Below are 20,664 nucleotides of genomic sequence, written 5' to 3'. Positions count from 1 at the left end.
AGTACTGTAGTAGGTATTATAGCAAATCACTGTAGCAGTTAATGTTCACAGCCGGCCGAAATTGACGGGTTTTAGAGAATCCACACGGGCGTGTGGAAATTACCCACGCCTGTGGAAATTCCGCGACGGGACGCGTGAAGGACCCACGCCCGTGTAGTCGCCTCGATTCCAGACCCCTATTTAAAAGCCGAATCAGCCCCGATTTTTGTATTCTTTTCTCCATCTTTTCCCCAACTTGAGAGAGGGCTTCGTCTAGGATTTTGAGGGGTATTGGCTAGGGTTTTGGGGAGGTTCTACGGCTCGAACATCGTCAATCCTTAGGGAGAAGGTTGGTAGGGGAGCTTCCGTTGAGGCGTATCCTATACCGGACGAGGGAATCCTTGGACGACGAGTAGAGGACTCTCCGCAAGACCATCGAGGGGGTTTTCTATGGATTCATTGCTTTTACATTCTATTTCTTTGATTGTACTTAGCTCCATGGAGAGCTAAACCCCTAGTGGGTACTTGGGTATTTGTGAACCCTAGGATGTATTTGTTTCATTGAATCTCTTTATTATGCTTTCAATTAATTGATGTTTATTGTGAGTTCCAACCTTGATTGCTTGATTGTTTGAACATTTCCCCTAGAGTGACACTAGGGTTAAGAGTTCTCGTTTGTAACCTTGTGAGTGAGTGACACACCACGAGCGTTAGACAAAGCTAGGTTGGAGAAGGTTGAGAGGGTGAGTAGAGAGGTACAGGAGCGTCCCCTGTCCCCTCCTACGTGATAGATTCTACCTCCGTTCCTCGAGTTCTTTGCGGCCACAATAGAGTGATTGGTCTAAGGGATGAACTTCCGCTGGGGCTTAGTTGCGCATGCAACGGAGTGAAGCGTTGAGGTGATCTTAGTATGTAGGGCTTAATCGTGGTTAGGGACCTTCCACCTGGACCAAAGGGTTAGGTCTATAATTAGGAAGAGATTTATGACTTGGAATCCCTAGAGCTCATTGCAACTCTATGCGAGTGCGAGGTTGAGAGATTATCTAATCTCTCCTCCGGGATATGTGTAGAGTTAGGCATAGTTGACCTTAGATTTGGGACTATGTAATTAAGGATTTCCGCGACTCACCATTGCATTGATTAAGAAGCATAATAGGGGGTTCTTGCACTTGAAACAATTATCCTAGGTGGAGCATTATCCGAGTACCCCATCTTTTTCGATTGTCTTACCTCCTCCTTTACTCGTGCTCTCTTACTTGTTGATTTTACTTTTGAGAATTGAATCATTATCACACTTATCATCATTGATCTTTTGCAAAGCTAAGAATCAAATTAAGTATTTTTATTCCCTACTCCCTGTGGATTCGATACCCGCTCACCCGGGATTATTACTTTGACAAACCCGTGCACTTGCGGGATATACGAGGGTGCTCTCAGTTACCGATCGATTATCCTGAAGCCCTGACCCCACATAGAGCGTACAGAGCATTATTTGGTCAGAGCCAGTATGAGCTGGGGGTGTCCAAGGCCACCTACCTTTCCCGACCTACGTACAACTATCTACATGCCATCATGAGTAGGTCGGTAAATGGCCGTGGTGATAGCACTGGCGTTCTGAGCCAACAGGAGCTTCTGTACTTATATTCGATGATGCAGTGGATACGGATCCATCTAGGGCACAACGTCACTGAGTACATTCGACATCAGGGCCACTATGCTAGATTTGGAGCGATCTTCTCGGGGCCTTACATTATGAGACTAGTTCTGGGCATGGGTCTCTTGGGCGCGATTCGCGCGGCCGAGAAGACAAGTATAACTGCGCCCCTAAGCGTGGAGATGATGAGATTGATGGGCATGGTTCGCAGGGTTCACACGGGGTTCATGCGCTGGTTGTACAGATCCCAGAGATAGCCGAGGAGGAGGGTGATGACGGCGAGTCTTCCCAGCCTACCCCCGAGCCTCAGTCAGCACCTATGGAGTCCGAGGCGCCTCTGGTGACAGAGGAACCACCCCCCGTGCGCATGTTTTCATCATCTTGAGCCCATGATCATTTTGAGAGGCTCGGGAGCGCTGTGGGGGTGATACGGACAGAGATAGCAGAGGCCCGATCAGAGATTGCCGATATTAGGGCTGCACAGGCCATAAAGTATACGGAGTTTATGGCACGTTTTGACACATTACAACAGATCTAAGAGCGAGACATTGGCTCATCATTTGTCCTGCGGTCGAGGACACCTCAACCCCCTTGGCATCTCCGGCACCTCCATCCCCTATTCTAACACCAGTTGACCCACCATGTACTTTATCAGCAACAGCAGCAGCAGAGCCAGAGGACGACATCAACACTTGACTTTATAGAAAAATTTTATTTTCCTCGTCTTTTACTTCCGCATTTTATTTTGGACTTGTACACTCAGAAAGGACTCTCCTTCTGAGTTTATCTCTTATTTTGCTATCTCGAGTTGTATTCATTGCTTCGTCTTTTATATACTCGAGTTGTTTTATTTTTTTTAGCTTCACTGAACCCCCTTGTGTATGGCTGCAGATGGTCTTGTCATCATGGGAATTGAGACTATGTCATGGGCACGGGCAAGGTGTTTCAGTACTTGGCCATGTGAGCTTCACAACCCATTGCAACAACACTCTGATGGACTTAGCTTTATCAAATGCAACACTAGGAGTCAAGGGAGTATTGCTTTGATTGCTTCTCCACATCTGAATTCAATTAATTTACATTATGAATGAGCTTGCATTTGTACATTGTGGACAATGTACAACTTAAGTGTGGGGCGAGTTTCATAGTGCACGCATCTCTTTTATAGTAGTTTTGATTGACATACATGCTCACATAGCCAATGGTGGTTTACCTTAGTTGCATTGATTATTCTTGAGTTTAGGAGAATTTTTAACATTGAATGTTTTCATGCTCGAGTTTTTGCTTGAATTTCTAGGAATTTTTGCCCGATTGACACTTATTGCACTACTCACTCTTTGAACTCTTTTGGAAACTCATGTTTGATGTATAAGGGACTAGTTATAGTTGTATCTTGTCTTAATTCTGAAAAAAAGGGAAAAATAAAAAGAAAGAACAAAATAGTTTTGTTGTTTAGTTGTGCTTGTTGGGTGGAAAGAGCTACCACCTATGATGTATGAAGCTACTGTCATAAGTCGGATACTAGTTATGCCCTAATGAGAGAAAGAGCTATCTCATGGGATGTGTGAAAGCTACCACCCCGGTGGAAAGAGCTACCACCTCGAAAGTGTTAAAGCCACCTTAGCGGCTGCTTTGGAAAGGGCTACCTTAGAGGATGTGTGAAACTACTACCCTTTTTGAATTTTTGTTAACTTTGGTAGATAAATAAGTCCCTTATACGTAGAAATTTGAGGAGTGTAATTTGGGTTGACTTAAGTGAGTTCACACACTTACACGATTTTGGGTTTGTTGTCATTTTTTATTCAAGTTTTTAGCTAGAGCATTGATTTTTTGTATGAAGTGTTCTTTCCTTGCGTTGAGCATTATTTTTCTCGGGTTTTAAAGCTAATATGGGTGTATTTATGTTACTTTTATGCAGGTAGGGTTGTGAGGCCGATTATAATAGAAAGAAGCAAATGTGGGTCATAATGCACTAATTTTGGAGGAAATCTTGCTAAAGGTTCAAACGCGAAGGCATAGGTCGGGTTCCAGATGCAGGAATGTGTGCCAACCTCCTCGTACTTGAGTTAGCACTACTATTTAGAGGGGCACAAGGGCAGTCACATTAAAGTATTCCAACTTGTGCATATAGAACAAGATCTCCACCAACATGTGCGTTATTAATGAAGCAAGGCGATCCATGACTAAACATATACCCGTTTGCGTTACCTCGATGAAAGTATGGATTAGGGAGTATTTTAGGCTGGCACTATAGCATGGTACTATAGAAAACAATGTAGCAAAGATATTGTAACTGCACTCTTTAAAGCCGGCCGAGAAAATAGGAAAACAGAGAATCCACATGGGCGTGCGGAAATTCCACACGCCCGTGTGAAAAATCAACAGGGGCGCCCACAAGACCGTGTGGATTCCCGATTCTAGCCCTTTAAAAGTAGATTTCGGCCCCGATTTCAGCATTCTTTTCTCCATCTTTTTCCCAATTTGAGAGAGGGTGGTGGCCAGGTTTTTGAAAGGTATTGTCTAGGGTTCACATGCGAATCCAATCAACCACAAGTATTAATTAAACAAGCAAGCAATGGGAATACACGTCCGATTTCAGGCCCGATTTCAGCATTCAAAGTAACACATCATGCGAATCCAATCAACCATAAGGATTAATTAAACAAGCAAGCAATGGGAATACAAGGTTAAAACTCAAATCAACTCGAATTAATAGAAACATAAAGCAAATCATTACAAATATATAAATCCTAGGGTTCACATGCCCAAATACCTACCGAGGTTTAGCTCTCCATGGAGCAAGTTACAAAACAATGATTATTACAATGAAAAGTAATGAAAACCATGAAGTAAAACCCCCTTAAATTCGTGATGATGGCCTTGATGGGTCGCCCAACGTCTTGAAGAATCCTTCTCCGAAGCTAGGTCGCCGAAGGCTCCCTCTTTGCTATGACGGAGAGAAGATCGATCAAAGTTGGTGATGGACGCCCCCAATATCGCTAAAGACCTCCTCCAAAACCCTAGCTGACTTGCCTTCAAAGTGCTCGCAAAAACCCTCGCCAAAAGTCCCTCAAAAATAGGGCAAAAGGCCTATTTAAAGCCCAAAACCGCGCCTGTCACGTGGCCGCGTGAGCTGCAGGAATTTACTACAGTACTTTTTACAAAACATGAACCGAACACTCTTCTCTTGAGGCCACATGTCCGAGCACACGTCCATGTGGTAGGCTATAGAACTTTTCTTCATCAACATCTTTGAGAGGTCTTGCAATCTTCACAAAAAGAAAGAACATAAAGATGTGGCTGCCTTTGTGCCCTTCTCACTAGTGAATTGACTTGAATCTTCTTGGAAGTTGGCACACATATCCATATTTATGAACTTCTCTCATGTCTTGGTCCTTGAATTGAACAAGAACTCCCAACATTGTGTCTTCATAGCCTATCTTTGCTTTCTTTTTACTCTTCAAGGCATTCACAACCTATATGCATAAAAGAACACCAAATACACAATATGAGACATAAACCATGGTAAAATTGATGCTCAATGTATGTAAAACATATATAAAAATATGTCTACTCAAACACTTATCACAGCTCATGGTTTCAAAGCAATGAAATAAGATAGGGAGGGTGTGGAGTGAGCCTAGAGTAGAGACAGACACTCTCCAAGATGGATAAGTTATTCTAAAATATTAAGTATATGGCTCGGCAGAAGAGAGGGCCTAGATATTGGCCACCACTACTTGAGGTCTGGTCAGCTTCAAAATGGATGCATAATAGCAATGGCTTGAGTGCCTTTTACTCAAGACGATTCTTGCTTTGATACCATAGTTTACTCGTTCAATTCCAGTTCTAGTTATCCAATGGTAGCTCTTTCCATCTATCATCTAGGCGCGGAGGTTGGAGCTCCAAAGCAACTAAGTAGCGCGCCAAAGCAACTAAGTAGACTAGCGCCCCTGCCCAATGTTGTTATACTTTACTTGACTCTACACCGCTTGCTGCTATAGGTTGGCAGCCTTATTTAATCTTTGAGACCCGGAGAAGTAGGGGGTGGCTCAGACGTAGCAAGACTGACCGCAATTGTAGGAATCGGTTATACTCTCTTTTATTTTTTTGTTGGAAAGTGAAATTCGTTTAGTACGAGATCGCTTCACACCTCGCGGTGCTTACACCTCTCACCTATCGAAGTTCTGTTCAAAAACCTAGTATGAGAACTTGTATAGAGAAAGATTTCACACGGCGCAGCAGTTCTTCCATACCAACTTAGCTGCCCGGCGTAGTTATTGGCATAACAACCGGTACACCATAGGTTGACCCAACCCAGTCCTCTCATACTAGGGTTGGCTCCTCGCAGTTCTTCCTTTAACACCAACGGTAGATAGGAACCGAACTGTCTCATGACGTTCTAAACCCAACTCACGTACGACTTTCATTAGCAAACAACTGAACCCTTGGGACATTCTTCAACCCCATGATGTGATGAGTCAACATTGAGGTGCTAAATGACTCCGTCGATAAGAGCTTTTAGGAGTCATTAGCCTGTTATCCCGAGCCTACCTTTGATCCGTTGAGCGAGAGCCCTTCCACACGGGACTCCCGGATCACTATGGCCGACTTTTGTCTCTGTTCGACTAGTCTGTCTCATAGTCAGGCAGGCTTATACCATTACGCTTACGAGCGGAATCAACGCTTGAGCCTACCTTCGCACACCTCCGTTACTCTTTCGAAGGCATCCACCCCAGATAAACTACCGACCTCGCAGTGTCCCGTCCCCCAAATGATCAGTGCGGTGGTTAGGCATCCTTAGACGAAAGAGTGGTCTTTCAGGATTTATCCTTGTATGTTACCACCTTCCACCTATCCTACATATTCGATCAAGGTTGTTACTACAAAGCTATAGTCAAGGTGCATGGGGTCTTACTATCTAGCCGTTGGTATTCCGTATTTTCATAGAGAATTCAATTTCACCAGGTCCATGTCAGAGACAATGGGGTAGTCATTACACCATTCGTGTAGGTCGCTACTTATGCGACAAGGAATTTCACTACATTAAGACAGTTAGAGTTACTGCCGCCATTTACCGGGGCTTCCATTCAAAGCTTATCACACTACTCCTTCTGACCTTCCAGCACCGGGTAGGTGTCAGACTCTATACATCGTGTTACCACTTAGCAGAGTCCTGTGTTTTTAATAAACAGTCGCTACCCCCTAGGTTGTGCCACTTTCCTAATCAAGAGGAGAGCACCCCTTCTCCCGATGTTAAGGGGTCATTTTGTCGAGTTCCTTCGACATGGTTCTCTCGACGTGCCCTAGTATACTGTACTTATTCACTTTTGTTGGTATGGGGTACAGTCAGTTCAACGGGGGGATCGCCCTCCCAATTCGAAGTTTTTTCCTGGAAGTTTCAACCGCCGTTGACTATGACAACAGACAATCGTGATCTACTATCAAGATCTTCACGACTATGGCAAGGCAGTATGCTCTACTCTCTTGCGACCCTACTCTAATCAAATGAAGGCCCCCACTGAAGATGAAAAAGGCGAGCACTTAAATGAGAAAGAAATGAGTGACGCAAGGCGACTTCGGTTCACATGTGAAAATACTTTGAAAGGTGTCAGCAGGTGCGCTGAGCTAGAGCCCGGCATGTTCGCCAGCTGGGCCGAGTGTTCGCCCACTTCAGAGTCTTGGCCTTTAGAGAAGAAAAAGTGTCCGCCCCAGTTTCAAAACATAAGGGCACGCACCCTTTGTTTGCTGGTTGTCAAAGATGAGTGCTTCGCCTTTGGAAGCACCAGTAGAGTAGGGCGACCGGGCCAATCGAGCCCTTCTGAATTATCTAATTAAGGCTTTGATTACACAAGGTGAATATTAGGGAAAGGAGAGCGAGGGGAAGAGGGGGCAACCCTCGGCCCACTCACCCAATTCGCTCCAACAGACAGGCATGGTTCAGTAGTCAAAGCAACTTCGTCAATTTCATGTGACCATCGGACGACAGCCCTTTCAAGGGTTCCTTAGGGACCGATTCACTCTATGTAGATTGACTGAACACAGAAAGCCTTCCACTACCAGGCGATTGTGTTTTTCACAGGATTTCTCATTACTCATGTCAGCATTCTCACTTCTAATATTTGCAGGTGTTGTCACCAAAAACCTTCCCCTATTGATAGAACATCCCGCTACCCATACTTGAAAAAACTGCTTTCAAGGTCTCGTCGCTTCGGTGCATCACTTGGGTCCTAAGACATTTTCGGTTCCATGGAGCTAGACTAGTGAGCTATTATGCTTTCTTCAAAGGATGGCTGCTTCCAAGCCCACCTCCTAGTTGTCAAAGCTCGATCACTTCCTTTTCCACTAAGTTCTTGCTTAGGGACCTTAGCATATGATCTGAGTTATTTCCCTCTCGACTTTTGATCTTAGCACCCAATTAGTCTGTCTGTACGAACGAAGATGGCATGTATTCAGAGTTTCCCTGGGGTTAGTTAAGCGAAATGGGGGCCACCCTAGTAAGATGGTATGACATCATACGCTCTACTGAAATAGATTTCGCAGAAAACCAGCTATATCCGATCTTGGTTGGCCTTTCACCCTTAGCCACAAGTCATCCCCGTATTTTGCCACTGATAAGTGCTTGTGCGATATGAATGCGAAGCATTCTTTCCTTATGTTAAGAATTACCTTTCTCAGGTTTTTACACTAATATGCATGTTTTTATGTTACCTTTATGCAGGCAGGGTTTTGAGGCCGATTATAAAGGAAAAAAGCCAATGTGGATCATAATGCACCGATTTTGGAGGAAATCTTGCTAAGTGATAAGTGCTTGAGTAGACATAATTTTATATATGTTTTACATGCATTGAGCATCATTTTTACCATGGTTTATGTCTCATATTGTGTATTTGGTGTTCTTTTATGCATATAGGTTGTGAATGCCTTAAAAAGTAAAAAGGAAGCAAAGATAGACTATAAAGACACAATGTTGGGAGTTCTTGTTCAATTCAAAGACCAAGACACGAGAGGAGTTCATAAATGTGGAGATGTGTGCCAACTTCCAAGAAGATTCATGTCAATTCACTAGTTGGAAGGGCACAAAGGCAGCCACATCTTCATGTTCCTTCTTTTTGTGAAGATTGCAAGACCTCTCAAAGATATGTCGATTAAGAAAAGTTTTATAGCCTACCACATGGACATGTGCCCGGATATGTGGCCTCAAGAGAAGAGTGTTCAGATCGCGTTTTGTGAAAAGTACTGTAGGGTGAGGGCACGTGACAGGCGCGATCTAAGGCCTATAAATAGCCGTTTTGCCCTATTCTTTCTGATCTTTTGTGCAGCTCTTGAGGGGTGAGACGGCTAGGGTTTGGAGAGGAGGTCTTTGCCGCTTTGGAGGCACTTCGTCACCAACTTTAATCGATTCCTCCTCCGTCATAGCATCAAGGAAGCCACCGGTAAACCTAGCTTCGGAATGGGTCCTTCAAGACGTCGAAGCTCTCCATCAAGGCCATCAGTTCATATATAAGGGGGTTTATTTCTATGGTTTTAATGTACTTTCATTAATTGATGGTGTGTTTTGTATGTCGCTCCATGGAGAGCTAAAACCCTAGAGGGTATTTGGGCTTGTGAACCCTAGGATTCTCATCTTTTGTGGATTTGCTTAGTGTTTCTATTTAATCCGAGTTTGATGAAGTTTAAATCTTGATTGTCTAATGCTTGCTTTCCTTATTAATCTTTTGGTTATTTGGTTTGCATGATTTATTACCTTGGTGAGAGAGAGATCTCCATTAGGGTTAGAATCTCAAGATTGAAGATGGCTGAGAGGGTGAATCATGAGATAGTGAGCATCCCCTTTCACTTCCGATTGGTGTAATCTATCTCTGTTCCCTAAGCTCTATGCAACCATATTTGGTGTGAGGCATGAGATTGAGAGATTTCTCCGCGGTGAGGTTGTAGGGGGTTAGGATCCTTAGCCTGGAATTAGGGTTGGATCAATCTTTAGGAATCGGATACACCTCTTGGCATCCCTAGAGTGCTTTGAGGTCATATGTGGTGTGAGATGTTGAGATTGAATGATTTCTCCACCGGGACCTCGTAGGGGACTAGTATCGGTGATCGGGAGGCCGGATCTGATTATATTTGGATTTTCACGACTTAACTTACTCTTCATAGAAACACTTTGCTTATCCGGTACCTAATACCTGAATCCTAGGGGGAGCATTGCCCGAATACCCCACTTTTAGTGATTGAGATCTCCATCCATTTAACCCTTGCATATTCATCTCCGGTATTCATTTCTTCGCACATTAGATCACCACACCTTTCCATTTATCATTAGGTTAGAAAGTAGAGAAGAAGTTAGTACTAATAGCCCTGTTCCCTGTTGATTTGACTACCCACTCACCAGGGTAATTATTACTTCGACACCCGTGCACTTGCGGTTTACACACATATTCGGACGCATCTCACTAAGGTTCAAATGCGAAGACATAGCTCGGGTGTGAGATGCTAGAGTGTGTGCCAACCTACTAGTATTTGAGTTAGCACAACCATTTGGAGGGGCACAAGGGCAGTCATACTCAAGCATTCTGACTTATGCATATAGAACAAGATCTCCACCAACTTTTCCATCATTGAAGAAGCAAAGCGATCCATAACGTGAACGTGTGCCTGTTTACGTTGCCTCGATGAAAGTATGGATTCGGGAAGTATTTCAGGTCAGATACTGCAGCAGAGCACTGTAGCAATAATGTAGCAAAGTATTGTAGCAGCACTGTTCACAGCCGGCCGAGAAAACTACAGAACAGAAAATCCACACGGGCGTGCAGAAATTCCACACGCCCGTGTGAAAAATCGACAGAGGCGTGTGGATCCCCGATTACAGCCCTATTTAAAGCCGATTCAGCCCCGATTTCAATATTCTTTTCTCCATCTTTTCCTCAACTTGAGAGACATTTTCAGCTAGGGTTTTGCGAGGTATTGGCTAGGGTTTTGGAGAGGTTCTACGGCTCTGACATCGTCATCTCTTTGGAAGAAGGTTGGTAGGGGAGTTTTCGTCGAGGCGTATCCTATACTGGACAAGGGGATATTTGGATGACGAGTAGAGGACTTTCTACAAGACCATCGGCACGACTATCGAGGGGGTTTTCTATGGATTCATTGCTTTTACATTCTATTTCTTTGATTGTACTTAGCTCCATGGAGAGCTAAACCCCTAGTGGGTACTTGGGTATTTGTGAACCCTAGGATGTATTCATTTCTTTGAATCTCTTTATTATACTTTCAATTAATTGATATTTATTGTGAGTTCCAACTTTGAATGCTTGATTGTGTGAATACTCCGCTAAAGTAACACTAGGGTTGAGAGTTCTTGTTGGTAACCTTATTAGTGAGTGACACACCACGAGTGTTAGACAAAGCTAGGTTGGAGAGGGTTGAGAGGGTGAGTCGAGAGGTACAGGAGCGTCCCCTTTCACCTCCGATGTGTTAGATTCTACCTCCGTTCTTTGAGTTCTTTGGGGCTTAGTTGCGGGTGCAACGGAGTGAAGCGTAGAAGTGATCTTAGTATCTAGGGCTTAATTGTGGTTAGGGACCTTACACCTCGACCAAAGGGTTAGGTCTACAATTAGGAATAGATTTATCACTTGGAATCCGTATAACTTATTGCAATTCTATTTGAGTGCGAGGTTGAGAGGTTATTCAATCTCTCATCCGGGACATGTATAGAGTTAGGCATAGTTGACCTTAGATTTGGGACTATGTAATTAAGGATTTCCACGACTCACTTGCATTGATTAGGAAGCATTATAGAGGGTTCTTGCACTTAAAATTATTGTCCTAGGCGGAGCAATATCCCGGTACCCCATCTTTATCGATTGCCTTACCTTCCCTTTTACTTGTGCTCTCTTACTTGTTGTTTTTACTTTCGAGAATTGAATCATTATCATAGATTTTACTATTCCTCTTTCACATAGCTAAGAAGCTAATTAAGTGTTTTTATTCGATACTCCCTGTCGATACGATACCCACTCATCCGGGATTATTACTTCAACAAACCTGTTCACTTGCGGGATATACGCAAGGGGACCTTGTCAAGTTTTTGGCACCGTTGCCGGGGAGTAGGCATTTAGCTATTTCACCATACATTCTATTTTATATCTTCTTATTCTATCATTGTTCTGATTTCTTTTTCTTTCTTTTTGGGTGCAGCTCTAGGTTAAGACCCGAGGGGTCCCCTCAATATTGATTGAAGGAGATCCCGAGCTTGAACATACACTTAGAAGAAAAGGGAAAGAGCCTGTGCAAGAACAGTCTAATCTAGCTGATTTGGAAGTGGAAGAATATGAAAACATGGCAGAACAGAATGAGCAACAACGAACATTACCCGATTATGCCAGACCTTCAGTGTTGTGGACACAATCGAGTATTGTGCATCCCCCGAGTACAGCTCAGAACTTCGAGCTGAAGCCGGCATTCATCCACGTGTTACAGTAATCCACACAGTTTAATGGTTTGGCCGATGACGATCCAAACAGTCATATAGAGAGTTTTCTTGAGATGTGTGATATGCTGAAGATAAACGGGGTGACGGATGATGCCATTAAGTTGCGAGGCTTCCCATTTTCCCTAAAGGGAAGAGCGAAGCAGTGGCTACACTCATTACCTAGAGCATCAATTACCACATGGGAGGAGATGGTAGAAGCTTTTCTTGCCCATTATTTGCCTCCCGGAAAATCCGAGAAGCTTAGGAATGAGATCTCATATTTTGTTCAGTTGGAATTGAAGTCTCTATTTTAGATATGGGAAAGGTTCAAGGAGCTTCTGAGAAAGTGCCCACAACACTGATTTCCAGAGTGGATGATTGTGCAGAACTTTTACAACGGTTTGAACCCGAGTACATGGCAACTCTTGTTTGCGGCAAGAGGAGGTACCTTAGGTAGCAAGACCCCCTATGAGGCTTGTCAGTTAATTGAAGAAATGGGGTTAAACAGCTACCAATGGAATCCTAGGGAGAAGAAAAAGATGGCCGGTCTCCATGAGGTAGATGCAGTAATTTCATTGGCGGCTCAAGTGGAAAATTTGAGTAATAAGTTAGATCTTCTAACTTTAAATAGAGTACTGGCCGTGATGAATTGCAACGGGTGTGGTGGAGGACATGATCCCTCCGATTGCCCGATCTCTATTGGTGATGTATCTTCGGTGGAGAATGTTGATTTTGTAGGTAATGGCATGAGACCTCAAGGAAACCCATATAGTAATACCTACAATCCAGGTTGGAAGAATCATCCCAATTTCTCATGGAGCAATCAGGGTCCACCAAAGTCCATCGGGCCACCGGGTTTCCAACCACAACAACAAGCCCCGCATGTGGAAAACAGAGTTTAAGGTTTGGAAACCCGAATGAATGATTTGGAGAAGGCCTTGACTAGATTTGTACAGGGGCAGATGCATGCCCCTGTGGACTCTCTGTCCTGTCGAGAATTTTCACTAAGTGTTTTGCACACCCGTGCAAAAATTCCGCACGGGCGTGGATCATTACTCGGCAGTTTACAGGGGCAAATGCATGCCCCTGTGTATTTTCTAGATGGAGGAGAGCTCTACTGCATAGATCTACACAGGCATGCGGAAAATACCCACGTCTGTGCCTTTGTCACAGGATCACCCACATGGGCAATTCAATGACCGTGTGCATTCTCTAGACGAACTCACAGTGATGATCTACGGGCGTGCAAAAATTCCACATGCCCGTGTGTTTTCTCTGGATGGCTTAAAAAACTCTCCAGGCTCTGCAAAAAATTTCTAAACATGTATACACTCAGAGCCTACCCTACTATGCAAAATACAGCAGCGAAAACATGAGAAACTAACTCGCACGACCAAAAACTTCACCAAAACACATTTAAGCACAAGGTGACACAAAAAATCCACAAGAAAATCACAACAAAAGCATCTAGAAATCAAGACACCAACACTCAAAGTCTTATTCATACAAACATTAAACTAACAACTAAGAAAACAGTAAACACTTGGGTTGCTTCCCAAGAAGCTCTTGTTTAACGTCACTAAGCTTGACGTACCTTGTCTTACCTCACGGGGGCTCAAAGATGAAGGTTTTCCTCTTACCCATGACTTAAAAGCATAATGAGCAAAGTCTCTTGAGGGTAGAGTGGGAGTTATCGGGCTTGGTACCACTAAATAAGGGTTCATCCACCTTGTCCAGTTCTTGCACATCTCCAACAGCCTTGGAGCATTTCTTGTGGCATCTCCTCACCCTTTTCATCTTCTGGAGCACTTTCTTCATGATCGCTGATAAGTGCTTGTCCGATATGAATGCGAAGCATTCTTTCCTTATATTGAGCATTACTTTTCTCCGGGTTTTACACTAATATGTGTGTTTTTATGTTACTTTTATGGAGGTAGGGTTGTGAGGCCGAGTATGAAGGAAAGAAACCAATGTGGATCATAATGCACTGATTTTGGAGGAAATCTTGCTAAGGTTCAAATGCGAAGACATAGGTCGGGTGTGAGATGCTAGAGTGTGTGCCAACTTCCTCGTATTTGAGTTAGCACAACCATTTGGAGGGGCACAAGGGGAATCACACTCAAGAACTCCGACTTATGCACATAGAACAAGATCTCCACCAACTTGTCTGTCATTAAAGAAGCAAAGATGATAAGTGCTTGTGCAATATGAATGCGAAGCGTTCAATCCTTATGTTGAGCATTACTTTTCTCGGGTTTCTACACAAATATGTGTGTTTTTATGTTACTTTCGTGCAGGTAGGGTTGTGAGGCCGAGTATGAAGGAAATAAGCCAATGTGGATCATAATGCACTGATTTTTAGAGGAAATCTTGCTAAGGTTCAACCGCGAAGACATAGGTCAGGTGTGAAATGCTAGAGTGTGTGCTAACCTCCTCGTATTTGAGTTGGCATATCCATTTAAAGGGGCACAAGGGCAGTCACACTTGAGCATTCCGACTTATGCACGTAGAATAAGAGCTCCACCAACATGTCTATCATTGAAGAAGCAAGTGATCCACGACGTGAACGTGTGCCTGTTTACGTGGTTGTAGAAGAGCACTGTAGCAGCCAAAACTGTTCACAGTCGGCCGAGAAAATAGGAATTCAGAGAATCCACATGGGCGTGTGGAAATTATCTACGCCTGTGTGGAAATTCCACATGGGCGTGTGAAAAATCCACAGGCCCGTGTAGTCGCCCGACTCCAGCCCTATTTAAAGCCGATTCAGCCCCGATTTCAGTATTCTTTTCTCCATCTTTTCACCAACTTGAGAAAGGGCTTCGGCTAGGGTTTTGAGGGGTATTGGCTAGAGTTTTGGAGAAGTTCTACGGCTCTGACATCACGCGTCGTTTGGAAGAAGGTTATTGGGAGAGGTTTTCACATCGACCGATCCGAGCGAGGGTGTATCCTAGGCCGGACAAAGAATCCCTTGCGATGAGTAGAGGACTCTCCACAAGACCATCGACACGACATTCGAGAGGGTTTTTCTATGGATTCATTGCTTTTACATTCTATTTCTTTGATTGTACTTAGCTCCATAGAGAGCTAAACCCCTAGTGGGTACTAGGGTATTTGTCAACCCTAGGATGTATTTGTTTCATTGAATCTCTTTATTATGTTTTCAATTAATTGATGTTTATTGTGAGTTCCAACCTTGAATGCTTGATTGTATGAACATTTCCCCTAGAGTGACACTAGGGTTGAGAGTTCTTGTTGGTAACCTTGTAAGTGAGTGACACACCACGAGCGTTAGACAAAGCTAGGTTAGAGAGGGTTGAGAGGGTGAGTCGAGAGATACAGGAGTGTCCCCTTTCCCCTCCGACGTGATAGATTCTACCTCCGTTCCTCGAGTTCTTTGCGGCCATAATAGAGTGAATGGTCTAAGGGATGAACCTCCGCTGGGGCTTAGTTTCGCGTGCAACGGAGTGAAGCGTTAAGGTGATCTTAGTATCTAGGGCTTAATCGTGGTTAGGGACCTTCCACCTGGACCAAAGGGTTAGGTCTATAATTAGGAAGAGATTTATCACTTGGAATCCCTAGAGCTCATTGCAACTTTATGCGAGTGCGAAGTGCTAACATTGTTCGATTTCTCCTCCAGGACATGTATAGAGTTAGGCATAATTGACCTTAGATTTGGGACTATGTAATGAAGGATTTCCACGACTCACTATTGCATTGATTAGGAAGCATAATAGAGGGTTCTTGCACTTGAAGCGATCATCCTAGGCGGAGCATTATCCGAGTACCCCATCTTTATCGATTGCCTTACCTTCTCCTTTACTTGTGCTCTCTTACTTGTTGATTTTACTTGTGAGAATTAAATCATTGTCACACTTATCAATATTGATTTTTCACATAGCTAAGAATCAGATTAAGTGTTTTTATTCCCTACTCCCTGTGGATTCGATACCCGCTCATCTGGAATTATTACTTCGACAAACCCGTGCACTTACGGGATATACGCAAGGGGACCTTATCAAGTTTTTGGCGCCGTTGCCGGGGAGTAGGCGTTTAGAGATACTTTGCACTTTGTTTTCTTAGTTATTTCACCATACATTCTATTTCATATCTTCTTATTCTATCATCGTTCTGATTTATTTTTCTTTCTTTTTGGGTGCAGCTCCAGGTTACGACCTGAGGGAATCCCTCATAATTGATTGAAGCAGATCCTGAGCTTGAACGTACACTTAGAAGAAAAGGGAAAGAGCCTGTGCAAGAACCGTCTAATTTAGCTAATTTGGAAGTGGAAGGATCTGAAAACATGGAAGAACAGAATGAGCAACAGCGAACATTATCCGATTATGCCAGACCTTCACTGTTGGGGACACAATCGAGTATTGTGCGTCCCCCGATTATAGCTCAGAACTTTGAGTTGAAGCCGGCATTTATCCACATGTTTCAGCAATCCGCATAGTTCAACGGTTTGGCCGATGAGTATCCAAACAGTCATATAGAGAGTTTTCTCGAGGTGGCCGATGAGCAGTTTAGGATACGCCTCGACGGAAGCTCCGACATCGTCATTCCTTTGGAAGAAGGTTTGTAGGGGAGCTTTCGTCAAGGCGTATCCTATACCGGACAAGGGAATCCTTGGACGACGAGTAGAGGACTTTCCACAAGACCATCGACACAACATTCGAGGGGGTTTTTCTATGGATTTATTGTTTTCACATTCTATTTCTTTGATTGTACTTAGCTCCATGGAGAGCTAAACCCCTAGTGGGTACTTGGGTATTTGTGAACCCTAGGATGTATTTGTTTCATTGAATCTCTTTATTATGCTTTCAATTAATTGATGTTTGTTGTGAGTTCCAACCTTGAATGCTTGATTGTATGAACATTTACCCTAGAGTGACACTAGGGTTGAGAGTTCTTGTTGGTAACCTTGTGAGTGAGTGACACACCACAAGCGTTAGACAAAGCTAGGTTAGAGAGGGTTAAGAGGGTGAATCGACAGGTATAGGAGCGTCCCTTTTCCCCTCTGGCGTGATAGATTCTACCTCCGTTCCTCGAGTTCTTTGCGGCCATAATAGAGTGAATGGTCTAAGGAATGACCCTCCGCTGGGGCTTAGTTGCGCGTGCAACGAAGTGAAGCGTTGAGGTGGTCTTAGTATCTAGGGCTTAATCGTGGTTAGGGACCTTCCACCTGGACCAAAGGGTTAGGTCTATTATTAGGAAGAGATTTATCACTTGGAATCCATAGAGCTCATTGCAACTCTATTCGAGTGCGAGCTTGAGAGGTTATCTAATCTCTCCTCCGGGACATGTATAGAGTTAGGCATAGTTGACCTTAGATTTGGGACTATGTATTTAAGGATTTCCACAACTCACCATTGCATTGATTAGGAAGCATAATAGAGGGTTCTTGCACTTGAAACGATTGTCCTAGGCGGAGCATTATCCGAGTACCCTATCTTTATCGATTTCCTTACCTCCTCCTTTACTCGTGCTCTCTTACTTGTTGCTTTTACTTTTGAGAATTGAATCATTGTCACACTTATCACTACTGATCTTTCACATAGCTAAAAAGCGGATTAAGTGTTTTTATTCCCTATTCCCTGTAGATTCGATACCAGCTCATCCGGGATTATTACTTCGACAAACCCGTGCACTTGCGGGATATACGCAAGAGGATCTTGTCAATCCCCGGAGTAGATGGTACTTCTTCCTTTAGACCAAGCATTGGCACTTCTTCATTCTCCACTTCTTGGTCTAGCAACCCCTCGTATGGGTCCGGATTAAACATTTCATGCATATATTCATCAATTATTTCATCAGTAGTGTCAAGAAAGTAAAGAGTATCATCAAAGTCAAGATAATGTCACATAGCTTAGGTGGAGGATATGTCAGGTCATCATCTCCAACCCTCAGTATCAACTCCCCGCCGTCCATGCCGATTAATGCCTTTGAAGTGTGCAAGAATAGCCTCCTAAGTATCAAAGGAACATCCGCATCCTCATCGACATCCAACACCACAAAATTGATAGGAAATATATACTTGTCAACTTTGACAAGCAGATCTCCAATGATGCCCCTTGGATGTCTCACTATTCGTCCGCCAATTTCAATGTCATCCGAGTGGGCCTAGCCTCTCCCAAGCCTAGCCTCTGAAAGAAGGAATATGGCATGACGTTGATACTTCCCTCTGAGTCCGCCAATGCCATTCCTTTACCGAAGTTGCCAACATTGCACGGAATGATGAAGCTTCCTGGGTCTTTCTTCTTGTTTGGCATATTCTTTTGTAAGATCACCGAGCAAGATGCATCCAGAATCATGGAGGCACTTGACACGTCCGAATATGCGTGTAAACCGCAAGTGCACGGGTGTCGAAGTAATAATTACCCCGGTGAGTGGGTAGTCGAATCCACAGGGAACGGAAGTATTAGTATTAACCACTTCTAAGTTATCTAGTCAAAATCAATAGATGTGATGAAATGAACTAATTGCAAGAGAATTAATAAGCAAACAAACAAGCAAGAAAACAAGTAAAGGAGATCTCAATCAATAAAGATGAGGTACCCGGGCAATGCTCCCCCTAGGATCTAACATGAAGCTCATAATTCACTAAATGCTTCTAAACCGAGTCTAATGAGTCGAGGTAATCCAAGAACAATCGGCCCTTGCCTCCAAGCCACCGGTACTACTCCCCTACAAGGTCCCGGCGGAGAAATCACTCAATCTCAACACCTCACACCCCATATGACCGCAATAAGCTCTAGGGACACCTAAGAGTGAAACCGATTCCTAAAGATAGATCCAACCCTAATTCCCGGTGAAGGATCTCTAACCCCCTACAAGGTCTCGGCGGAGAAATCTCTCAATCTCACGCCTCACACCAAATATGGTTGCATAGAGTTTAGGGAATATGGAGATAGAAAACACTCAATCGGAAGGGAAAGGGGACACTCCACTATCTCATGACTCACCCTCTCAACCCTCTTTAACCTTGAAGTTCTAACTCTAATAGAGACCTCTCTCACATCAAAGTAACACATCATGCGAATCCAATCAACCACAAGGATTAATTAAACAAGCAAGCAATGGGAATACAAGATTAAAACTCAAATCCGCTCGGATTGAATAGAAACATAAAGCAAATCATTACAAAAACATAGATCCTAGAGTTCACATGCCCAAATACCTACTAAGGTTTAGCCCTCCATGGAGCAAGTTACAAAACAATGATTATTACAATGAAAAGAAATGAAAACCATGAACTAAAACCCCCTTAAATTCGTGATGATGGCCTTGATAGGTCGCCCAACGTCTTGAAGAATCGGTCTCTATTGCTACAGTACTTTTCACAAAATGCAATCCGAACACTCTTCTCTTGAGGCCACATGTCCAGGCACACGTCCATGTGGTAGGCTATAAAACTTTTCTTCATCGACATATCTTTGAGAGGTCTTGCAATCTTCACAATGAGAAGGAACATGAAGATGTGGCTGCCTTTGTGCCCTTCCAACTAGTGAATTGACTTGAATCTTCTTGGAAGTTGGCACACATCTCCATGTTTATGAACTCCTCTCGTGTCTTGGTCCTTGAATTGAACAAGAACTCCCAACATTGTGTCTTTATAGCCTATCTTTGCTTCCTTTTTACTCTTCAAGGCATTCACAACCTATATGCATAAAAGAACACCAAATACACAATATGAGACATAAACCATGGTAAAAATGATGCTCAATGCATGTAAAACATATATAAAAATATGTCTACTCAAGCACTTATCAGCACTCTCCTCCATGTCCTTGGTTGCTCCACGAAAAGTCGGGATGATTCTTCCAACCCTGATTGTTGGTGTTGCTATATGGATTACCTTGGTTCCTCATTGCATTACCCACAAAGTCAATTTTCTCTAGTGAAGATACATTACCAATAGAGATCGGGCAATCGGAGGGAGCATGTCCTCTGCCACACCCGGTGCAAGTAGTTACGACCGACACTTTATTCGAAGTTAGAAGGTTTAACTTCTTTCTCAATGATTCCACTTGAGCTGCCAAAGAAGTGACTACATCTATTTCATGGAGCCCGGTCATCTTTTTCCTTTCCCGAGCATTCCACTAATAACTATTCATGGCCATGTCATCTACTAAATGTAGGGCTTCTTTCGGGGTTTTACTCCACATTGTACCTCATGCGGTGGCATCTAGCAATTGCCTTGTACTCTGATTCAAACCATTATGGAAAGTTTGAATGATCATCCATTCGGGAAATCCGTGTTGTGGGCATCTTCTGAAAAGGTCCTTGAAACGCACCCATGTGTCAAACAATGATTCCAATTCCATCTGCACGAATGATGATATCTCATTGCGAAGCTTAGCCGACTTCCCCGGAGGGAAGTATCTAGCAAGAAAAGCTTCGACCATCTCATTCCAAGTCGTGATGGATACTTTTGGCAAGGAATAAAGCCACTACTTGGCTCTTTCCTTGAGAGAAAATGGGAAAGCCCTCAATCTAATAGCTTCATCTGATACACCATTGATCTTTATCATATCACAAACTTCCAAGATGTTCTCTATATGGTTGT

The 20,664-nt window shown here is 43.5% G+C and overlaps 2 non-coding genes across 2 annotated transcripts; one reads left to right on the top strand and one right to left on the bottom strand.

Annotated features, from left to right (window-relative positions):
* Window positions 1–12,355: 12,355 nt before the first annotated feature.
* LOC120257228 lies at window positions 12,356–12,462 on the bottom strand. Its single transcript, XR_005535583.1, has one exon. It is a non-coding gene; the product is annotated as a small nucleolar RNA R71 (small nucleolar RNA).
* Window positions 12,463–20,348: 7,886 nt separating this feature from the next.
* On the top strand, window positions 20,349–20,455 carry LOC120257225. Its single transcript, XR_005535580.1, has one exon. It is a non-coding gene; the product is annotated as a small nucleolar RNA R71 (small nucleolar RNA).
* The last annotated feature ends 209 nt before the right edge of the window (window positions 20,456–20,664 follow it).

This window comes from Dioscorea cayenensis, unplaced genomic scaffold (genome assembly GCF_009730915.1).
Source record: "Dioscorea cayenensis subsp. rotundata cultivar TDr96_F1 unplaced genomic scaffold, TDr96_F1_v2_PseudoChromosome.rev07_lg8_w22 25.fasta BLBR01001957.1, whole genome shotgun sequence".
In the NCBI taxonomy this organism is placed as follows: domain Eukaryota; kingdom Viridiplantae; phylum Streptophyta; class Magnoliopsida; order Dioscoreales; family Dioscoreaceae; genus Dioscorea; species Dioscorea cayenensis.
The sequence above is the reverse complement of the archived record's forward strand: the minus strand, read 5'-3'. Positions and strand labels throughout refer to the sequence as shown.